Genomic DNA, 20,904 nt, shown 5'->3' with positions numbered 1-20,904 from the left:
ACCTACTCCAAGGGCCGGAAGAAATCCACCTTGTGCTCTGTTCCACAGAGAATAGCTAAAATAAGGCATTAGGAGCTTCCCCCTTACCGAAGTCCATACAGCCTGTGTTGGATAATGTCTTGTCCAAACCAGAAAGACTAAAGGGGCTGAAGCTAAGGCTGCAGCTGCCCCAGCTCTGATGGCAGAAAGGTGCCCAGGGGCTCACGCACTGCCCAAGTGCTTGCAATAACTTGGGCACTATGGCCACTGGCTGCTTAAGTTGCTTTCCCACAAGTATAAGTTCATTAAAGGAACATCTGAACAACCACCACCACAACCGCCCTACCTGAATCTTAGTCTTCACAAAATGACATGTCACAGAGATGTAAATCTGATGATGACTTGTGTTTGAGTTGAAAATCATGCTCCTTTTCAAAGAGTGGATCTGTCTGTCACTTCAAAGACAGCCAACCATTTGGTTTTAAGGCAAAGTAACTGAGTTCAGGATGTTTTCACTGAGCTGTAAGCATCCTTGCTGGCACAGTTTAGGATCAATATAGGCACCAGAGATTTTGCTGACACTGAGCTCCTATGGGCATGGTTATAGTTTAAAATGATCAACAAAAACCAGCAACAATCATTTGTCAAGAAGAAGTTGGAGTTTCTTTGTTTCCTACTCAGAAGAGACTTGCTTCAGTGCAGCTTTCCACAGTCTGTCACCCAAACATTCATCTAGAAGTCAGTCTGCTCAGCCTGGCAGCACTTCATCTAGCTTGAAAGCAAAAGAAAGTCTTCAAGAACAATATACAGGGAGTAAAGACTGAACTATCATAGAGGGAGCTCTTGCAGGGCTGACCAAGCACATACCCCCTGTGTAAAGGAGGGTTTTTCAGAGAGGGGGGACACCTCAGGAATAAACAGGAAGCAGAGGTAAGGTGCAAAGTGCATTGCACAAAGAAAATGAAGTCTTGCCCTCATGAACTCTGGAGGTTTGAAAGTGATTTGGTCTCTGCTGAAAGTAGCTTGAGATAACAGATCACCGAATCTCAGACAAGGCTCACGGTGTGGGAGCCAGGGAAAAAGAAAAAAGAACACCCCCAACCCCCAAAGGAAATAGAAACAAAGGAAAAATGTTCAGTGGAGGAAACATTTTCCTGACTAGCAGGCTCCAACAGGAGAACACAGCCCAGCAGGTATCTCATATACACAGCCTTAGAAAGAGTCCACATCTCTGCCTTCTGCAATCCAAGTGCCGCACAGTAAATGCTTAATGCACACCCCACAGACACACCAGAACAGAGAGGTTACAATCCCTAACACACTCTCACTTCTAAACAACAAAAGAGAAACTCTACAGGACGTGTGAGCCAAAGAAGACCTGCTCCTTTGCCTCGGAAAGAAGCAGGCTACTAGGGTAGAGAGAGAAAAGCAGTATGAAATCTCCCCAAGACTGCAAGACCACTTCTCACTCCTTTCCCTGTAGCTTCTGTCTCCTTCTGATGGAAATTGGAGGAAATCACCTGCATATGAGCAAGGGCAGAGGGGATGAGAGCAGCTGGGGACACCCTGTCTACGTGACACCCATGCAACTGTGGGAAGCTGAGCCCTGGAGGCTGGGGCCAGCGCAGGGCTACTGCCGGTGGCTGTGCAACACCCTTAGGCAGGGCGGCCCAGTACCTGTCCCCATTTCCTTAGCATTTTAATCTTCATGAGTGTAAAGGGGGCTGGAGCTTCTGCACAACCTGGGCAGCCCGTGAGAGGAGAGAGAAAACTGCAGCTGTGCTTTGTGGAGAAGCTCTCATCCCTCTTTTTGGAGGGTAAGGCTGGCTTTGGCACGGTGTGAGCGGCTGAGGCTCTGCTGTTTTTGGTTCTGTGCTAGCCAAGAAGCTGCCTGCTGACCTGTTTCCCTGCAGATACACAATTTGATCAGGCTTATCGTCTGGCTGGCGCTGTGAGACTGGAGATGGAGAGGTGCCCTGTCAGTGCGACTCATGATGGAGAGGAGAGCAGCCGAGGCTGAGTGAGAAAACACTGGCTATCGCTGCTGGGCAGCCGTGACAACTGGGCTGAGGGGAAGGAATGCCAGATAGCTGCCCAGATCTGCACTGCCCTTGGGAAGGGTGGGCCTCCCCTCTCCATCTCCTGCACTGCCGCCCTCACAGCATTCCCTGAGCTCGTGGTGTGTCCCGTGCAGCCAGCCAGCCTGCCCTGCTGCGAACAGAGTGCTTTTCTCTCCTGGGAGTAGCACATGAGCTGTAGGCAACACGCAGGAAGGTGGGGGTGAGAGGGACAGAGGAGCTGCCCTTTGGAGACACTGTCACCCCGGACGAGCTACCAGCCCTTGGCTGCCACTGTTCACTGCCCTGGATATTAACATGCTCTGCACCCAAGGGTGGTGTCTCACTGTGAGCTGCAGGGACCGAAGCAAACCCCCTGCCTGTGCCACTGTTGGACCTGAAGCTGAGGGGAGGGAGAGGCACCGAGGGACCGCAGCCTTTAAATAGGCACAGCCTGAGTCAGCAGCACAGTGAATCAGCACTCATGGCTCAGGGCTCAAAGACAAGCACTCAGCCCCTCGTGAAACCAGTGCTGGTGCAATGACAAGGGCGACGGTCTGTGGTGGGCTTGCCTGCTGCCTTTTGCCCACACTGCTCCTTGCCTGCCACCTCAGGGAGTAAAACCAGAGGAAACCATCTCATCCCACACTGAGAAAGGGGAGCACTGCAGCCAGGTGCCCCAGTACCCAGCCTTCCTGGGGCACAGGCAGACCAGCACCAGGAAGCGGGTAGGATGTTGGGAGGGGATGAGACCAGATCTTCCCTGAGTGCTTGCTCTTAATAGCAGCTTCATTGTACCACCAGACATACCCAGTCTTGTCACTGTCTCTCCCCTGTGGCTTACTTCCATTAGGAAACTTTTTCTGATATGTGCCTTTACTCACAAAACATTCTTGCTTATCCCAAAATGCTGTGTGTAAAATGTGCCAGGTTTTTGAGACACTCTCAGCTTGCTTGCAAATGGACATGAGCACGTTTGACACTGCCAATAGACAGGACTCGCCCTGCTCCATGGCATAGGCAAACAGGGGTTTTGTCACACCTTTCAGCATGAGGCTTTTATCTCCAAGAGCTGAACATCCTCTCCTCATTTTCCTGGCATTTGCCTGCAGTGAACTACATGTCTCCTTTCCCCAGGGAAAGGGATGCAGCACACTGGAGGCACTGGGAGCTCAGCTGTAGCAGGCCTTGGCCACACAAGATGCTGGCAGCAGATTTTAGCTCGCAGGGACCCAGGCAGCTCCTGTATTATGCTCTGCTGTATGGGGGGCCAGGGGTCCCCAGCCCAGGCCAGAGGTAAAGAGGGTGGCTGGCACCCCCCTCCAGGGCAGGCAGTCATACCCCACAGCAGCTCCTCTCCAGTGCAGTTACCATCTAATTTAGGCAAGGTTGGATGGGGCTTTGAGCAACATGCTCTAGTGGAAGGTGTCCCTGCCCATGGCAGGGGGTTGGAACTGGATGAGCTTTAAGGTCCCTTCCAACCCAAACCATTCCATGATTCTATGATTTACAAGTCACAAGACTGCCTCCTCCTTCCCTGTTACAGCTCTTCCCACCATCCCTGTTTTTCTGTCTTTGCAGCATTAACTATGCCCACACGATGGGGGCACAGGGCGTGAAGTGGAATGGCACAGTCAGTATCACCATGAGCCTTGCCCAGAGGTCCAGTTCCTGTGTTGCTGCGGGGTGCTGGTGTCAGGCTAGAGAGCACCTTCCAGCCGCTGCAGTAGCTTGAGCTGACACCAGAGGAGCCAGCATGGCCAGAGTGGTGGGGCTATGGAAGAAGGGTGTTATTCCAGCTCATCAGAGCCAATGCTATCTGACAATAGTTAGTCTGGAGCAGCACACACTGCCAAATTTACAAGAGAATTTGGCTCAGTTTAAGGGTGAAAGATTGCACTCCCATGGTTAAGTAACCTATATACTTGAATAGGAACCAATTCTTGGGATTCAGCCTAGGCTCCTCACTTGTACTATGGAAAGGATCTACATGTCATGAAGAAATATTACACTTACATGTGGGCCTCTTGAAATTAGTTCCTTCTTGACGAAGGAATGATACGATGATGATACGTCTACATGTCCTCTGAAGCTTTGCTGGCATTAGAGAGGAGGCTTTATCAGGAAAGCACAACTACGATCAGACAAGAGCCAGCATAAATCTAGAACAATTTTCATCTGTCCTTCGTAAGTGGAATAGTTCAGTGCCAAAAGGAAGAAAGAATTTGCAGCAGCGCTGGTCGGACGCCAGCATGTTGTTTTGTGCAACACGAGCTAACAGGGTTTTCGTCTCTTGCTCCTGAATTTTTCACTTTGGGAATTCCAGGGCCACTTCTGAAGGGAAGAGGAATAGCTATGTTTCCATTTCAGTGGGGTTTCTAAGAAAGGGATCACTACTTCCACAATCTGATGTCTCTGCTTCTGCTGAGTAAGTGGTGCGAGGTTTAAAAAGGGCTGCTAGTACATGTGAACGTTTGCAGTGTCAGATAAAGCAGGGTGTGAGCAAAACCTATTATGTGTGGAGAAAACAGCTGGCCGGTAAACAAGGCCAGAATGAGAGGTGACTGAGGTTTAGCCAAGGATCTTCATCACTTACCTCCTGTCTGAGCATCGTGTTTTCAGTTGTATGTGCAAAATATCCAGTATCTGACATCTAAAAAATTAATTACAGCACATACCAGCTAAATGAGTTAAATTGGCCTGAAATATAACTTGTCCTGTGGGGGCTTGATTTTTTTTCTGGTTTCAATAACAAAACAGGGAATAGCCAACAAACTTGAAATTCTTTACCAGCTATATTAGTGCTCACAACTCCCCCATGAGGATAATCTTCATGTTACAGGACTCGGAGCAGGGGACAGCCAAGGGAAGCAGGAGGAACAGTGGATGTGGACTGATTCCTCGCCTGCCTGGTGGCCTTGCAGCCGTGCTTCTGGGCAAAGGGCATGTATGCGCTCATCCCCAGGCCTGCTGCAGAGAGGTCTGACACTGAAAGAAGAGCTCGAGAGCTCAGTGATGCGGAGGACAGTGAAAGACTTGAACAGTTGGGATTCCTCCCATCCGCAAACTCCCTTGGGAGGAGAAACAGCAAATCCCACCAGAGAAGGGTCTGGCATGGCTTGTCTCCTGCGGCTGGTGGTGTGCACTGCCCTCCTCCTGCTGCTCACTGTGGTTCTGCTGCCTTGAGCCACATTCATCCCTGGGACAAGGGAAGCAGCAGGATAATAGTCCCACAGGAATGTCAGCATTTGCGACACAAGTTTTCAAAGCTTGTCTTTTTTTAAAGAACAATTTTAAAACATATTATTGGGGGAAAAAGTTAGGCGGAACTTTATAGCATTTCCTTTAAATGACTTAAAAGAGGAAGTCAAAATTCATATGTAGACAGGTTTGTAAGCAGCTGATGTCTAATGCCATTAAGACCATATAAGTTAAGAGTTTCCCCTGCCTGCACAGAGTGGGAGGTGCTGGGACTGCAGAGTACTGTCCCTGCGAGAGGGACCTGTGCACCACAAAGGAGTCAGGACCAGCTCCCAGCCAGTGTCCTTGCATTCAAAAAGCTGAGGACACTGTTGGGAGCTCTACGAGCCACTCTGAAGAGAAAAGAGCCAGCCCTGCAGAGGCTATGCTCCTTGAACTGCAAGACCCTTGCAGAAGGCTCGCTGTACTTCTGCTCGGTAGTCTGCATTGCCCAGTAATAGCACTCGAGTAACTCACTCGCAGAAATGTGAGATGAAAAGGACCTCGTAAACCACCCAGCTGGAGTTAGGGTTTTGCTACTTCAGTTGTGGCTGTTGGTCTGCAGCTCCCATCAGCTCTGCATAATAAATCTCTCCCTAATGAGGCTGCTTGCTTGTCCTTTCCAGCATGTCCCTGTGCAGCACTCCGGGAACAGCTGAGCTCATTGCCCATCACACACTGGTTCAATGATTCTCTTGGATTTTGTCTCCCTTATTGTCTGGTTTTTGACTCAGATCTCACAAACTTTTTCAGCAGTGAGAGGCTGAAACTTATGTTTTATGGCTGGGAAAGGAAACCCCATAAATACTCAGTTTCAGAGAGGAACACTCCTCCCTTAGAGGCTTCCTCTGCCTCCACAGGCATGTGTTCTATTTAACCTAGAGAACAGAAGGAGAAATGTTCTGCTATCTCTCCCTCGGGTGCCAGGAAACTGAGGTACTGGAAAGGCATCAGCTCTCTCTTCCCTGCCTGCTCATGCCCACTACATCTCTGTTTTCTTCAGTTTAGGGCTCAGCTATGGTGGGAAGAAACTGTGAGCTAACCAGTGCTCCCATACAAAACAACTTTCAACACACTAGCACAAACGGTCTGGCTTATCCTGTGCAAAGGACCACCCTACAGGGAGTTCAGGACAGACAACAGTGAACAGTCTATTTCCATCTGTTAAGTTGTGAGCCCTTTGTTGAGTCACTCGTCTTTCTGACTGTGTAGTTTCAGTATGACTCTAAATGAACCTTGTTTCAAGAAAGTCAGCACAAGTCTTTCTCAGGGGAGATGCAAAGGGCACAGAGTGGAAGGGGAAATACCTTTTTTCTTTAAAGGTGATACAGATACATGAATTGTCTAAAAGCAGCAACCAAAAAATTTCCTGTGCTGTAAGTGCAATGAAAGCTTTGTAATAAAGCATCACAGGATGATGTCCTGTAGTAGCAAAGAGGGTTACTTCGTTTTTGTTTCTCATAAAAAGAAACCTGTGGTTTGTGAATTAAAAATGGCACACATTAGAGAAAAGAAGAAAAAGTCCTAGAGTCATACCTCGCCTGCTAACCTACACACGTTCCCATTGCCTGCTCTACATCCTAATCCATAATATTTATGGTGCTTTACATATACAAACATCTGCAGCAGAATGAGTCACTGCTAGTTAATAAACACACAGATTTTTTGTAAAGCTAATGGGTTCATTTGGGCATGAAGGGTCAAAGCCATAGTGACCTAAAAACTTGGGAGTTCTAAGTTCTTTAAACTGTTGTAGAAGATAAGAAAACAAGTTCTGAAAGTAAAATTAATAACACAACTGCATTTTGGGGAGGGAGGAAGAAGGCAGATGCTTGGATGAAGAAATATTTTATTCATGTCCTCTGTCCTTTAGTAACAGCAGGAAAGAAAGAGAGCTGTGCTTCTCACAAACATTTGGATTAGAAGTTTCCTCTGAGAACACTGGCATACTGGCAGAGCATCCCCTTGCTCCTCATGCAAGTAGGAATTGCTTGACAAAGCACACTGCTGTCCTCATGGCTCCCAGCAGGTGGGTCTCAAGGGGCTCTCCTGCAGAGAAGAAATGCTGGTGCTGTGGTCACACTGCCCAGATGGGTCCCTGAGCTTTACAGGGGAACATGCTGACAGTGCATCTCATTCCGCAAGATCTTGCTATGGGGAAAGAATTCACCAGCTTGGATTCCAGCTACAACGAACCCTACCACACTAGAAAACACCAAGACCTGCGGGACTGCAACGTGTCAAACGGCTTCACAGGGCTGCCTGCCCTGCCCTGGGGCATGTGGTACAGGCAGGACCCAACTGTTCCCACTGCACTGCACTTGGCTGTGAGGCATACTGCTCTTGGTTGTGTTTGGTGGGGACTAAAACAAGACAGCAATGGCAGTCCCACACTTGCAGGAAACAACCGGAATTTTTGTGACACGGCATCACTATACAGCATAGCCCAGAGGGATGTGGGGGGACTGATGAGAAGTTAAGCTAAGGAAAAGAAAGCCAGCTGTGGTGTGGGATCCATACAGCTGGGGCAGCCTCCAGGAGGGGCAGAGCCTGCAGTGCTCTTAGTGCAGCCTCAGCCCCAGGCTGGCCACCCGCTGCCAGGGCTGATAGCACTCCTGTGGGCCACGAGCTCCTGTCACAATGGTCCTGAGCTGGGTGTCCAAAGGCTCCTGGTGGAGGAAAGCTGATTTTGGCCAGACAGGATCCCTGCATGCTGCAGTTTGAGCAGCCCTGGTGCTGGGTCAGAGGTGTCAAACCCCTGGGGCAGCCTGGGGTGGACACTGACCGCACATCCTCATCCTCTCCTTTCTGTTTCATTTTGTCTTTTTCACTTTAATGGGGATGTGAAGTAGGTCACAGCTCAGAAAAGAGGTCCCAGCAGCGGAAGACAACACTGAAGTGACTAAAGCCACTCAAGGACCTACTCCCACCCAGAGCCCTTCTCTGCCAGGTTTTTCCTTCCTGAGGGTAGGCACAGTGAAACATTAATTCCCTTTCACTGCCCCACAGACGACACCTTCTGACTGCTGCTACATTTCTGCAGCATTTAAGCTCCTTGACAGTGAAGACTTACAGGCAGGACTCTTTACATGAGGATGTTTACAGCCTCGCTAGCTAGCCAAGAGTTTTAGTTCCATATTCCCTCACAGCATGTTTATGAGTAGTATCTAAAATGACATTATTATCATCCTGAACACAGCTTAGATTTCTGGAGTGCTTTTTTTCACCTTTAAATCCTAAAGCACTTGACAACTGGTACATGATCATTACGTGCTGCACGTGTTGTGGTTTGTTCACCTGCTAAACACCTGCCTATGAAGTTATGCTGTGTTCCTGACAATCAGGATGCTTATCCGTACACCCACATCTGTATGCACTTACACCTGTGTGCAGCCTTTCCATCTGAATCCTTATTGATCTCTTTAAGTTGGCACAGGTTGATGGACAGAAAACCACTGGTCTGGCTTAGGGCCGCTCCTCTGATCAGTTAGAAAATTCTGATTTCTCAGGATGCAGGACTGGGCTTTCTACAGAAACGAGTTGACAACAGGGAGAAAGGAGAAACTAACACACAAACACAGGTCTTCCTGGAGTTAACAGCAGAACTTCATTATCTGAGTGGGAAAGGTGCCACTGAAACCTCTTGCCGCATGATAGGGATTCCTACTGTTACATGAAAACTGCTTGTGTGAAACCCTTCTGATCTCTCTGACATGTTCACACTAAATTCTTTAATACCAGCACAGCAATAAGGTGTCATCTTGGAGAGAGGTAAATTTCCATTTCTTAGAATGGCTTTAATCCAAAAGGTTTGCATAATGTGAAAAGATTTTTAGAAGGCTCTGCACGGATCCCTGAAATCCACCCTTTATTGAGGAGCAACCTCAATAAAAATGAGGTTGCTCTTCAGTTGTTTAAGGAACAACAGTTCTGAAGTACAAATGCTGGGTATCATCATCTGCTGGATAGCTGAAGCAAGCTAAGACACAGGAGTTTTCAGTCATTTTTGGAAGCAAGTATAGGAAAATGTATATACCAAAGGGACTGGGGTTTGGACAGGTTTTGAACAAGGTTGCTAAACTAATAGCTTTTATGGAAGAACTCCAAACCTGCTTTGCTAAAGAAAGAAATAGAGTTGGGGCTAATCCCCTTTCTTGTAACTTGCAAGCACGATGTAAATACAGATGTGCAAAGTAGTTAAAGACCAGAAAGAACTGCCTGGAGATTGCGCCCTGCCTCAGGCTACTGGGACTCCCTCTCCCTCTGTTTTACTTGGAACTGGCAGTTTTCTCAGTATTCTTTGCACAAACAGAATACGTTTTGCTGTTTCACCTTGTTAACCGAACATGTGGCGTGAGGTCAGCAACAGTCACGCAGCCTACCTACAACTGTCTGCGCTCACATGATGCGGCGGCTCTGACATAAACAGGAAATAGGGCAAAGGGACTCCTTTATTAGGGGACCACAGCACTGCTTTCATTCCTTTTTGAACCTAAACCCTTCCACAACACTCTGTCAGACCTAATGAAGAAAACCGGAGTAGCCAGCAGGACCAGAATAAAAACTGCAAGTGTTTATGCTGCAACACTTCTGTCTGATCATAACAACGTGGCTCAACGTAGGGAAATGAACCCGTGTTCAGGCTTTTGCTCAGCAGCTCAGCTGATCTCCCAGCTTGGTGCGCACAGGAGTAAATAGACGTATCCTCCGTGTCCACTCCAGGACAAACCTGGACTGGTGTTTTCTGTAACATCCTTAATGAATTCACGGCTACGTTCTGCAAAACACTTTGACCTTTGCACTTCATTTCACTCCTAAAATTGCCTGGAGAAAGGAAGTGTGCAGGAGGCAAGCAGAAAACGGAGGAGGCACGCATGTGCGGGAGGACTTGTCCTACAGAGCAGGACACGTGCTGAAAATAAGAACCAACCTTTCTGGACAAATGTACGAAGATAGGAGGAAAACCAGAAATAGGTCCAATATTCTAGCAGCAGTCTAGATGAGCTCTGGATTTGAGCATGTTGAGGGGGGCACTGATTTCACTGCACACTCCTAGCTACACACACTGAAGATCTCTGCTGGGATCTATGTGTTGGCTTACAAACAGTCCCGTGGGAGCCACCTGGCCTTTGTGGTGACATTTAAACTCCACTGATGCAAATGGCAATGCTCCCATTTGCTCTGAGGGGAGCAGGTCCTCCTTTTGACAGGAAGCTCTGAGAAGTGCAGAGGAGAGAAATGGAAACATGATATGAAGAAATCATCTGAATAAAGAAAATCTGCTTCTGCACTGATGAGGAGCCTTTCTATCAACAACATCAGAAGATGAACTCTCCCTTCATGGGTCTAGCCTGGGTTTGTGCGTCATACACAGGCTGCCATCAACAGTGAGTTTTCTCCAGCCAGACATCAAACGTCTACTGGTGGAATAATCTGTAATTTGGAAAGGTCCAAATTTGTCAAAGAAATGGGATTCGAGAAATTGGGTCTCTCCAGTCTCAAGCTGGAAACAGCGCTGAGTGATTCAAATGCTCAGCCAAAGCCAGTCATCACCAACCACATTCTCTCACTGAATATTTACAGAAAACAAACCAGATTATAAATGAAGAGTTATTTGTGAGACCTATTTAGTAAATATCATAATTGCATTAAAGAGTACACCAAGAGTGTGGTAAGACACAAACCAAAACACATAGTGATGTGTTGGATGAAGTCTGTCCCTATACTGCATGTATGCAAGCACAGATGTGTTTTATGGGAGGAGTGGGGGTATATTAGGTGGCACATGCTACCTCCAGAGAGGGTTGAGCTGAACCTCAACACCACTAAAGGAAGCTGGAAGCGCTCAATAGCTGGTTTTACACCCATTTGCTCATTTCAAACTTGAATATTAGAAAACAAGCTACTCTAAGGAATTTAAAAATCTATTTTGATTGCAGTTCTGCTGTTTTCAGCTGTCTTCTCATCAACTAAATTGTGTCGGTTTACCCTTAAGTATTCTGCTAGGCAGCATTACGTTTCCAGAACTGGTTTTTCTTCTTTAAAAGCTGTCTTAAATTCATCTCTGCTTTACACTTCACAGAAGGCTGAGCTGTTTTTAAACCTTTTTAGACTGATTTTTTCATTCTCCTTAGTTTGTGGAAAAGTGGCCATTATGGGCCATAATTTACAACATCCACTGCCTGCAATTTTTTATTTTAAAATACATAAATGTTAGGGAAAACTATAAACAATGCTCCCTGCGCCAGGTTTTCTTGTGTTTGTTTAAGAACTCTCTCTGGACTATCAGAATCTTTTCTGTTGCCATTGCTCCCTGTGCCTCATCCAAAGGTTTTCAGGGCTAGGGGTTTGAAGAACTGACACCCCGCAAGCTCCACTCCCCTTCACGTTTTAGGTGCGTTTTACAAAGTCAGCTGGTTAAAGTCAGCTTGAGATCCAAACACTCATCATGTAAACTTCCCATGCTCAGGAGATAACTGCACGTTTCTTGGCTCCGCTGTGGGACGGCAACGCTGCTGCCTGTGAAATTCTGCAGAGCTGTGCCTTTTTTCTCAGTGTATTGTTCCATGCTCTGCCTTCTTCACACTGGCCCACAGAGGACAATGCTCTGATGGAGCTGGGTATGAGCACCATGCAAACACAGTGGTCCCTGGCACAGGCTCAGGACTGTTCTGAGCTGCATTGCTCCTCCTCAGTCCTTTCTCTTTTCTCTTCCTGAGACTGGTTCTTCCGATTGCAAGTCACATATAGGTTAAGTTGGTTCAGTCCTTTGCTACTACTGCTTTTGCCTTGACATGAAGATATCCACATGTTCTGGGCTGGCATACCCTGTATAGCACTGCTGTAGAAAAACATCAGCATGGCAAATAATGTTTATCTTAATTTGCATGACTTCTCAAACTTCCTTTTGCTGAACCAAACGATGAAATCACAACACGTTCAGAAATATTAAATCATTTCCTCAACATCTGAATATAATGGGCTGAGAAAGGAAAACAATTAAATTTGGCACATTGCACACTTTATCCCTAACACTCCGAATTCTTGTATCCCTTCATATTTACAGGCTTGCACTCTGACCACAGCAGTATTAAAAACAATCATGTACCATGATTTATTTCCTAGGAAATACCCTGGATTTGATAAACAACAGCTCTGTCTGGACAGATGGGCTTCAGGTGGCCACAGCACTACACAACCCAGGCAGCATATTCAGGATACCCAAAACCAGCTTCCAACCTGCTGGCCTCTGGGAAGCAGACTGGCGTCACTCAGGAATGTGCCTAACCTAGTGCTGGGTAGTTTCTGCTGTCTCTGTGCTGTAGAATGCCCACATTCAAGGTGGCACTCAAATGATGGGGTGAATCATAGAATCACCGAATGATGTGGGCTCATTAAAGCTCACCCAGTTCCAACCCCCTGCCATGGGCAGGGACACCTTCCACTAGAGCAGGTTGCTCCAAGCTCAGTCCAACCTGGCCTTGAACACTGCCAGGGATGGGGCAGCCACAGCTTCTCTGGGCACCCTGTGCCAGGGCCTCAGCACCCTCACAGGGAGGATTTTTTTCCTAAGATCTCATATCAATCTCCCCTCTGGCAGGTTAAAGCCATTCCCCTTGTCCTGTCACTACACAACCTTGTCAGAAGCCCCTCTCTAGGTTTCTTGTTGGCCCCTTTAAAGTCCTGGAAGCTGCTTTAAGGTCTCCCCTTAAGGAGCCTTCTCTTCTCCAGGCTGAACCAGCCCAGCTCTCTCAGCCTGGCTCCATAGGAGAGGTGCCATGACAGACTCCAGTGGTGCAGCTCTCCCCAGAGCAGGCTGGAGGGAGCTGGCAAGCCTGGCCTCCCACGCTGTCCGGCTCCTCAGGCACAGCCAAAGCGTGCCGGTTCCTCTGTGAAGCTGCAGTTTGCAAAAGGAAGGGCCAGCCTTCCTGAGCAGGTGCCTTCTCACTGGGGTTACATTCAGTCAGTTGTCAGGATTTTGTAATGCAGATTTTCTGCGAGTACAGCAGGAGTAAAACTCTGCCAAACTCCACAAATAGTGGAACAGTTTGGGAGTGAAAACAGATTTCAGAAATGAAAGTTCAGCTTGATCTATTGGGAACAACGTGCAATTAATGTGCTCAGCAATATCTTAAATATGAGCAATGTGGGAGAAGGGTAATAGCTCCCTTTCTATCATTTTTCAACCTGTCAGCACACCAATCTATGAAACACCAAAAACCAGATTCTCAGTAAATGTAAACTGGTAAATGCAGTTGAAGGCAGTGGTGTTGTGCAGCTTATCTGGGTCTTCATCTTTTTTAAAACCATAAAGCTATCAGAAGAGTATGTGCTTGTGGGATGGTGAAATGGGATCAATGTTACTGTTACAAAAGTTAGGACAATGAGCCATCTGGGTTTTTCCACAGTCATTGTCAAAATTACAGCATTTATTTCTGCTTTTCTGCAACTTCTTCTCTATCTCTTCTCCTCCCTTCCCTATCCCATTTTTTTTTTTCTGTGGTTTTTGCACTCTGAGCTACACCCAGAGAATGAGGTCACCAAGGAGCAGTAAGGACAAGGATGCCGTCTGTGCCTGCATCATTCTCTACTTGCAGGCTGCTGGCTGCCTCCCCACTGCACATCCCATCCAGGGCAGGAACAGTGGCCTGGATGCAGCGAGGGAAAGGGAAAGGAGCAGGGAAGAGGAGGAGGTGTTGAGACTGGAATGCTATTGCACAGGGGTATCCCACCTGCTGCTGCTGGCCCTGAATGAACCAACATAAAATCATAGAGTGGTTTGGGTTGGAGAGGACCCTAAGATCCTCCAGTTCCAACCCCACTGCCATGGGCTGGGATGCCTCACACTAGACCATGTTGCCCAAGGCTGTGTCCCAGCCCAGCAGTATACAGTCCCCTGCATAGTCTGCAGTGCTTGCATATGCCTCAGAAGGAAGCAAATGCAAGTGTGGCTGATGCTGATGCTAATATGACGCTGTCAACTTGAACTGCAAAACAGGAGCTGAAGTGAAATTCAGGCTGGTTTGAAGTTCCTCTGCCAATTCTTGAAATCTTATAACCTCGTTTTCCATTTTTAAGTGGGTTTTATTGCTTCTAATCCTATGGGAGAGATCTGTAAGGACAGAGAAACTAACAGCAGAAATGCCAAGATAGCCTTATCCTCTGAGATAGGCTCAAGCCACAAAACAGATACATAAAAACTCGAAGTTCTCCACAGATATAACCATTTCCTGATCAGCTGAATGTACAAGCAGAGTTAATACATGGAGCTCTCCTGCCTGTGTGGAGGGCACTGCACTCCCTTCCTCGTCAAGGCTGAGTTTTCCTCCTCCTCTTCCCACCAGATATGCTCCAGCTGCAGAATGGTGAAATAACCGAAGGTTTGTGTCCAACAATTTGCTTTCAGCTTTCTTCAAAGAGTGCAGATCCTTGACAGCCAGTGCCTTCGCACTGGCAAACAAAGCACTGCTCAGAGCATTTCTCTTAGGGAGGGTGTGGAGACAGGCAGATTTACAACAAAGAAACCATATGAAACATCCTCGGCTCTGTGTGGAACCCACAGTCCTCAGTCTATTAGAGAAAAACAAATGAGACTTTCCCTGCTGCCCTCAGTTGAAATGTGGTGCTTGGGAACCATGCGGATCAGTTCAGCCCTATTCATGCAGAACACAGTACCCTGGAGGGAGGAAGCTGCCCGGCACTGGTAGGGAGTAGAGCTGAGAGCTTTGTCAGCAAGTGGCTAAAACACATTCCCAGGCCAAACACAGTACCTGGGTACCCATGGCGAGGGCAGCACACAGATGTATCCCCAACACAGGCCTTAGCCACCACTGGTTGTAAGTGCTGCTCTCCATAGCTCTGCACATGCACAGGAGCTACAGGTCACTGCAGGTCTCGTTATTTTAACAGATCCCAAATCCGCTTCTATTCTGGCAGGCAATATTTTGCCTCTGGTCCTGCTATTTAGACTCCTGCCTGGTTAATTTAGGAGCAACAGCATGTGGGTATCACAGGCCTGTTGGTGCTTGTAAGTAGTGATGGGAGAAGGGGATGAAGGCTGTGTTTAAACAGGTGTCATTTCAAGGGTGTTTATGTCCTAGGAACAAAGCAAAAATAGAACAATAATAATTGTTTTCAAATCATAGAATCACAGAATGGTTTGGAATGGAAGGGCCTTTAAAGCTCACCCAGTTCCACCCTGGCCTTGAACACTGCCAGGGATGGGGCAGCCACAGCTTCTCTGGGCACCCTGTGCGGGTGGCTCAGCACCTTCACAGGGAAGAATTTCTTCCTTATATCTAATTTAAATCTCCCCTTTGTCAGGTTAAAGCCATTCCTCCCTGTCCTGTCACTACATAACCTTGTCAAAAGCCCCTCTTCCACTTTCTTGTCAACCCCTTTAGGCACTGAAAGATGCTCAAAGGTCTCCCCAGAGGCTTCTCTTCTCCAGGCTGAACAGCCCCAGCTCTCTCAGCCTGTCAGCCTGTCAAAGGGAGAGTTAAAGTGAGAGCTTCAATGGGAGAGTAGGGGAGCCCCAAATGGGCAGGAGAACTGGGAGGACAAGAATGGGAGGAGCGGGAAAGGTGAAAGAAGAAGGACAAGTGAAAAACTGTGGGGATCATGCAGCCAAAGGAGTGGGCTCCAGCTCAGGGAGGAGCAGATCCATCCCCATCGGTTCCCAGCAGCACAGCCCGCAGAGCAAACCCTGTCCCGGGCTGAGGCAGTCCTCCCAGCTCCTCAGGCGAGGCTTTCTCAAAATCACACCCAAGTTTTTACTATGGGTGGAGTAGCCCCATCGCGCTCTGAATCATCAGGCCGTGGGCTGGCCATTGCCATTGTATGCATTGTTATGAGGTATCTTCTTTGCTAAAGCCAGGCAGAAAAGCCAGTGAAGTAACAGGGGGGAAGCGCCTGTTACTGAAATCATATGGGAGCAGTGAGGAACGGTGAAAGGCTGTGCTCTGATGGCAGGAGCAGCCACTGCACCAGCAAAGTGTCCAAGGCAGGCATGGCCAGGACAGGGCGGCTCGGAGAGCTGGCTTTGGGGCACCTGGTTGCTGCTAAAGAATCGCAGGGAGCCCTAGGTACCTCCTGTTTTGCTAGCACACTGCAAGCAGAGGGCAAGAGCTAATCAAGATTTGTGCTAATTAAGCTGCCTATTGCTGGGAGAGGATGGGGATGTGGCTGGACGCCAACAGCAATATGGTAGGCGGGATCAGAGGGCTCCTCTGACTCCAAGAGAAAGTCGGCTTTGGTAACCTGGCAGTTACACTTTCCTTCTTCCCTCTCCTGGGGTTGCCTGCGGAATTGCACAGCCTGTGGAGCCCTTTGAGAGCCCCACATACGTCCACCTCCTCCTGCGGGGTGCGGGTAGGAGCCATGGGCCTGACAGGAGGGCAGAGCCATTTTGGGACACAGCTGTGGGCTTGCTCTCCCCTCAGCTCAGCCCCAGCGCGGTGCTGCGCCGGCCTGGGCTGCTATTGCTGGCAGAGCTACAGCCTGGTGTTTTTTGACCTTTTACTCTTCCAGAGATAGAAATGGGATTTGTCTGAGGCTTGGAATAACTTCCTGCGATTGTGTTGGAGAGGGCTAGTCTGGCTCGGTAGATAGCTGTGTCTGTCGGGCTGGCTTAGGAATCGAGAAAGCCTCTGCTCTGTGACTAAGCTGAAGACAGATTTAAAAGATCCCAAAGACACCACATGTGCCTTAAAGAAAAATAAGCTGATAGCAGCGTGCATTGTCTCCAGCAGGACAAGAGACCCGAGCTGCTTCGGGGTTTCGGCATTAGCCATTACTGGAGAACCGCTAACAACCACTAAAGCAAATGGGTGTCTGTATACTGATAGTAATCCCTCAGATGCTAATTTATAAACCCTCTCCAGATCAGTGAAGTATGTGTGTCTGCATGTGTGGGAAAGTAGGTAATGGTCTGAAAATTGATCCTTTGGGATGGTGAGAGCAAGTAATAGCTGTGCAAGCTTCCCCCTCCTCCTCCTCCAGCTTCCCTCTGCCTCCGCAGCCAGTGCAGTTAGTGACGCTGGGCAGGCGCTGAGGCTGAGGGGAGGCAGGACTGCTCTGCTTTCCCTGCATCTTTAACAGCCTTCTGCATTCCCTTCTCTATGTCTTTAACTAACTTTTAGCAGCCTTTAAAAGGGACATTGCCAGGTCAGATGTTTTCAGCACAATCTTTGGCTGAAGAGGAGCCTCATCACCTTTGCTAGGAGGATGGCTCTTACACTGGCTGGGCTGGGGGATAGCTGGAGAAAGGGACTGGACCAGTCCTGCCAAGAAAGAAGCTGACAAACCCATGCATCCCTAGGAACCCAAAAAAGGGAGAGAGGCAGACATGCTATCGCAATACCCTTGACGGCCTTCATCTGTCAGTCACGTAGCTGTTAGGCACTAGAACTGCAATTATTGTCCTTCCACACACTGGCTCCGTTACACCACACCACTGCTGGTAAAGGCAAGGTAGGACCTAACGTAGATGGTCTTTTGCCATTTGGCAGATCTGCTGGGAGCTCCCAAGGAATTAAGGAAATGTACTTCAAACAAAGGCTTTTCAAAGCAAGCTTTTAGTTGTTTCTTGTATTTTACTCATCAGTCGGCAAAACCACTACATACAAGTCGTGTGCTAGTGTATTCCTGCATGACTCACCCGCAGACTGGCTGCTTCTGACTCTCCTTTCTCAGGATACGGAGTAGGAATGATCTTGGCCTGTTACTGATATTCCATTAAACAACTGAACATATATAACCTGGTGGGCAGGATCCTTGGCTGTAAATGTGATTTTTGGATGGGGTTTTGAGCAGCCTGGTCTAGTGGATGGTGCTCCTGCCCATGGCAGGGGGGTTGGAACTAGATGAGCTTTAAGGTCGTTTCCATCCCAAACTATTCTGTGATTCTATGACTGTGTTTCATAGTGGGTAATAAAGAAGAGATTTGACTCTTCCTGCCCAGCAAAAGCAGAGCTGTCCCAAAGCCAAGTCACTGTACTGTTGCAAAGAAGCACTAACCCGCAGGTTCAACATATGCAACACTTCTATACAGACATCATTCTTGGGTTTTCAGCTTCAAGGAAATTCAGGGGTGTTATTGAGAGGTATCAGCATATGAGATCTATAATACAATTCTATAATATGGTAAGAAGGGTGACATCACACTTTCAGCTTTAGCAGTTCCCTTAAACAGCAGAAGGAAGTGGTACTGGACTGTGTAGTTTATCAGTTTGCATTGAAGTTCTGACTCCTACATGCATTTCACTTACTGTTTTCTAAATAGACAGTGTCAAAGGAACTGGAATTTTGTATTTGAATACGTTTTCACAAAAAAAAAAAAAAGAAAAGAAGAACTCTAATCAAAATGGTGAAAAATTAAACACAGAAAACCCCATCGAGCTTATGCTTATTTGTAGGTAATTTCACTTAATTAATTTTAAGCCCTTTGAAAAAGTTTTTAACTGCTTTTGTGCTTTTTTACTGAATTCCAATTCCACTTAAATGAAGCTTGTTTCAAATCATATAAAATAATCCCTGTTTAGGGAAAGAGAGGGGAAAGAGAGCTTTTCACAGCGGCACCTCTTTAACATCAGAATTATAACATAAAGAACATGAATAAGTGTATGTTAAGCTACTCAAATGCCCAGATATTTCTGTCAGATATAGAGTATCCCTGCTAGCAAAAGTAAGTGCCACATTCATTCCAAAAACTCAATTTAGTGGGAAACCATTACACAGCAATTATTTAAAATGTATTTCAAGGAAATAAATGAAAAAGTACCTGTACAAAAAATAACAAGATTAAAAAATTATAATTTAATTCAAATATTCCTACTTTCTCGTGAAATTATTATAAAATCAGCACTATCACTATGGAGGGAAACTTCTTCAAGGGGATTGGACTAATTTGGGGAAGTACCATGAGGGGAGAAGCTGAAATAGAAAATAAAACTACTAGCATTCCCAGACTGTAAAACCCTGTAGCCTGTGATCAGTGGTGTTGCATGCAATGCTCTTTTTCTATCCTTCATCACATACGTGAAGAGCGCAGTGATGGACCACCACAGCACGGGGCATCTATTCACCCAGTTTGAAAGTTATCCATGGACTGAGTAGTCTTTCTCACCACATCTTAATTCCAACATTCTGACCCAATAATTTTACTTGCTGTATGGCAAGAAGCCATGATACCTCTTCACAAAGACCATGAGAAGAAGGCATGTTAGCAAGATTTTGTTGAGCCTCTCATACACGTGGTTTTTTCCACCTGCTCTCATCATTGGCAGATTTTGAACCAGTGACTACATTCACAATTCAGACACATCTAGAACTTTATTTAAGACCAAATATGCCTGATATCACTTTATCATTTAAAAGACTGGGTCATGGTATATATAGAATAGTTCACACTTCGGCAAGCAAGTGTAAAGTAGTCCGGCAATGAGGGTGTTTATCTAGGCATAACATAATTCAGTGTGTAGGTGCGAGAGCAGCCTCACCATACCAAAACCAACAACAAACCCCCAAACCAACAAAAAAGAGATGCAAAACACTCCCGCTCAGCTCCTTGTAGACTTAGGTTCGTTCTCTACTACACCAGGAAAACAAAGCCCCAGAAGATAAAGCCTGTTACTCAGACTTGCTTCAGTCTTCAGCTCTTTTCCTGCATGGTTTCACTCCTCTTCACAAAGCATCCCCATGTTTATTTCAACATCTAGAGCTCTTGGGCCCCTGACACAAACCCAGATATGCACAATGCACTGTGACACAAACCCAGGGAGGAATCACACACCATGGTACTGTTCAGTCCTTCTGCAGTGGGATGCTCTCTCATGGCAACAGACAATCTTCATGTCAGCAAAAATGTTAGATAATCCTTAATTTCTATGTGCATTCTCATGAAGTTTCTTGGATTCTTTGCACAAAAATGGTCTGGTTACAGAGCTGAGAGTCCCCTGTCCCATTCCTGAAGATACAAAACTTCTAATACTTCAACGATCTCTTGTTGTTGTTGTTTGACCTAGTTCCAGGCTTGCCCACAGCGCAGGAAGCTGTGCTGCTGCAATGCCACAGCCCCTGGCACTCTTATCTTCATGCTGACAACGAAACTCAACACGATCTGCTCTGTCTACAGAGCAATGATCGTGTCAAGAGCTGTAAGCAGAAGCGTGAAGTTCACAGTAACTGGCTTTGCTAACTGAATCCCACAAAAAGTGATGTGAGATAAGGGCTGTTGGAGTTTGTTTCGGAGGAAAGAAACACCCTTGAGCATTTTGATCCTGAGACTTCAGTGAGGTTAGAACAATTAGAAAGGGCCTTACTTGAGCACATGCTTCACAGCAAGACCAGGAATAGCCTTTGACCTCATTTTATCTAAAATATTTTAAAGAATTGAGCCTGCATTTTTTTGTTGCCCTATAATCTAGTTTTCCCTGCCATTTTCACTGTCCAAAGTCTGAGCAGTGCTTGGCAAGATGAAATGAGAATCTTGAGTCCAACTAAGTGACGTGCTCCTATTTAACCATCTTCTCACTTTAAAGACAGTGAAGGTTTTTCTTTCTGAAAAATGCCTTTTCACAGTATGTATTTTAAATACATGCATTGTGTATAGCATGAAAATGAGAGGACA

General features: G+C 46.9%; 1 protein-coding gene across 3 annotated transcripts in view; it reads right to left on the bottom strand.

Moving 5' to 3' along the window:
- The window catches only part of GAB3 (GRB2 associated binding protein 3), a 64,652-nt gene that overhangs the window by 22,247 nt on the left and 21,501 nt on the right, over positions 1 to 20,904 (bottom strand). The window lies entirely within an intron of this gene.

Source organism: Pezoporus flaviventris, unplaced genomic scaffold (genome assembly GCF_033815535.1).
Source record: "Pezoporus flaviventris isolate CSIRO_AGI_PZ_B2104156 unplaced genomic scaffold, CSIRO_AGI_Pfla_v1 ptg000005l, whole genome shotgun sequence".
Taxonomy (NCBI): domain Eukaryota; kingdom Metazoa; phylum Chordata; class Aves; order Psittaciformes; family Psittacidae; genus Pezoporus; species Pezoporus flaviventris.
Note: the sequence above shows the minus strand (reverse complement) of the source record. Positions and strands in the feature narration are given on the sequence as shown.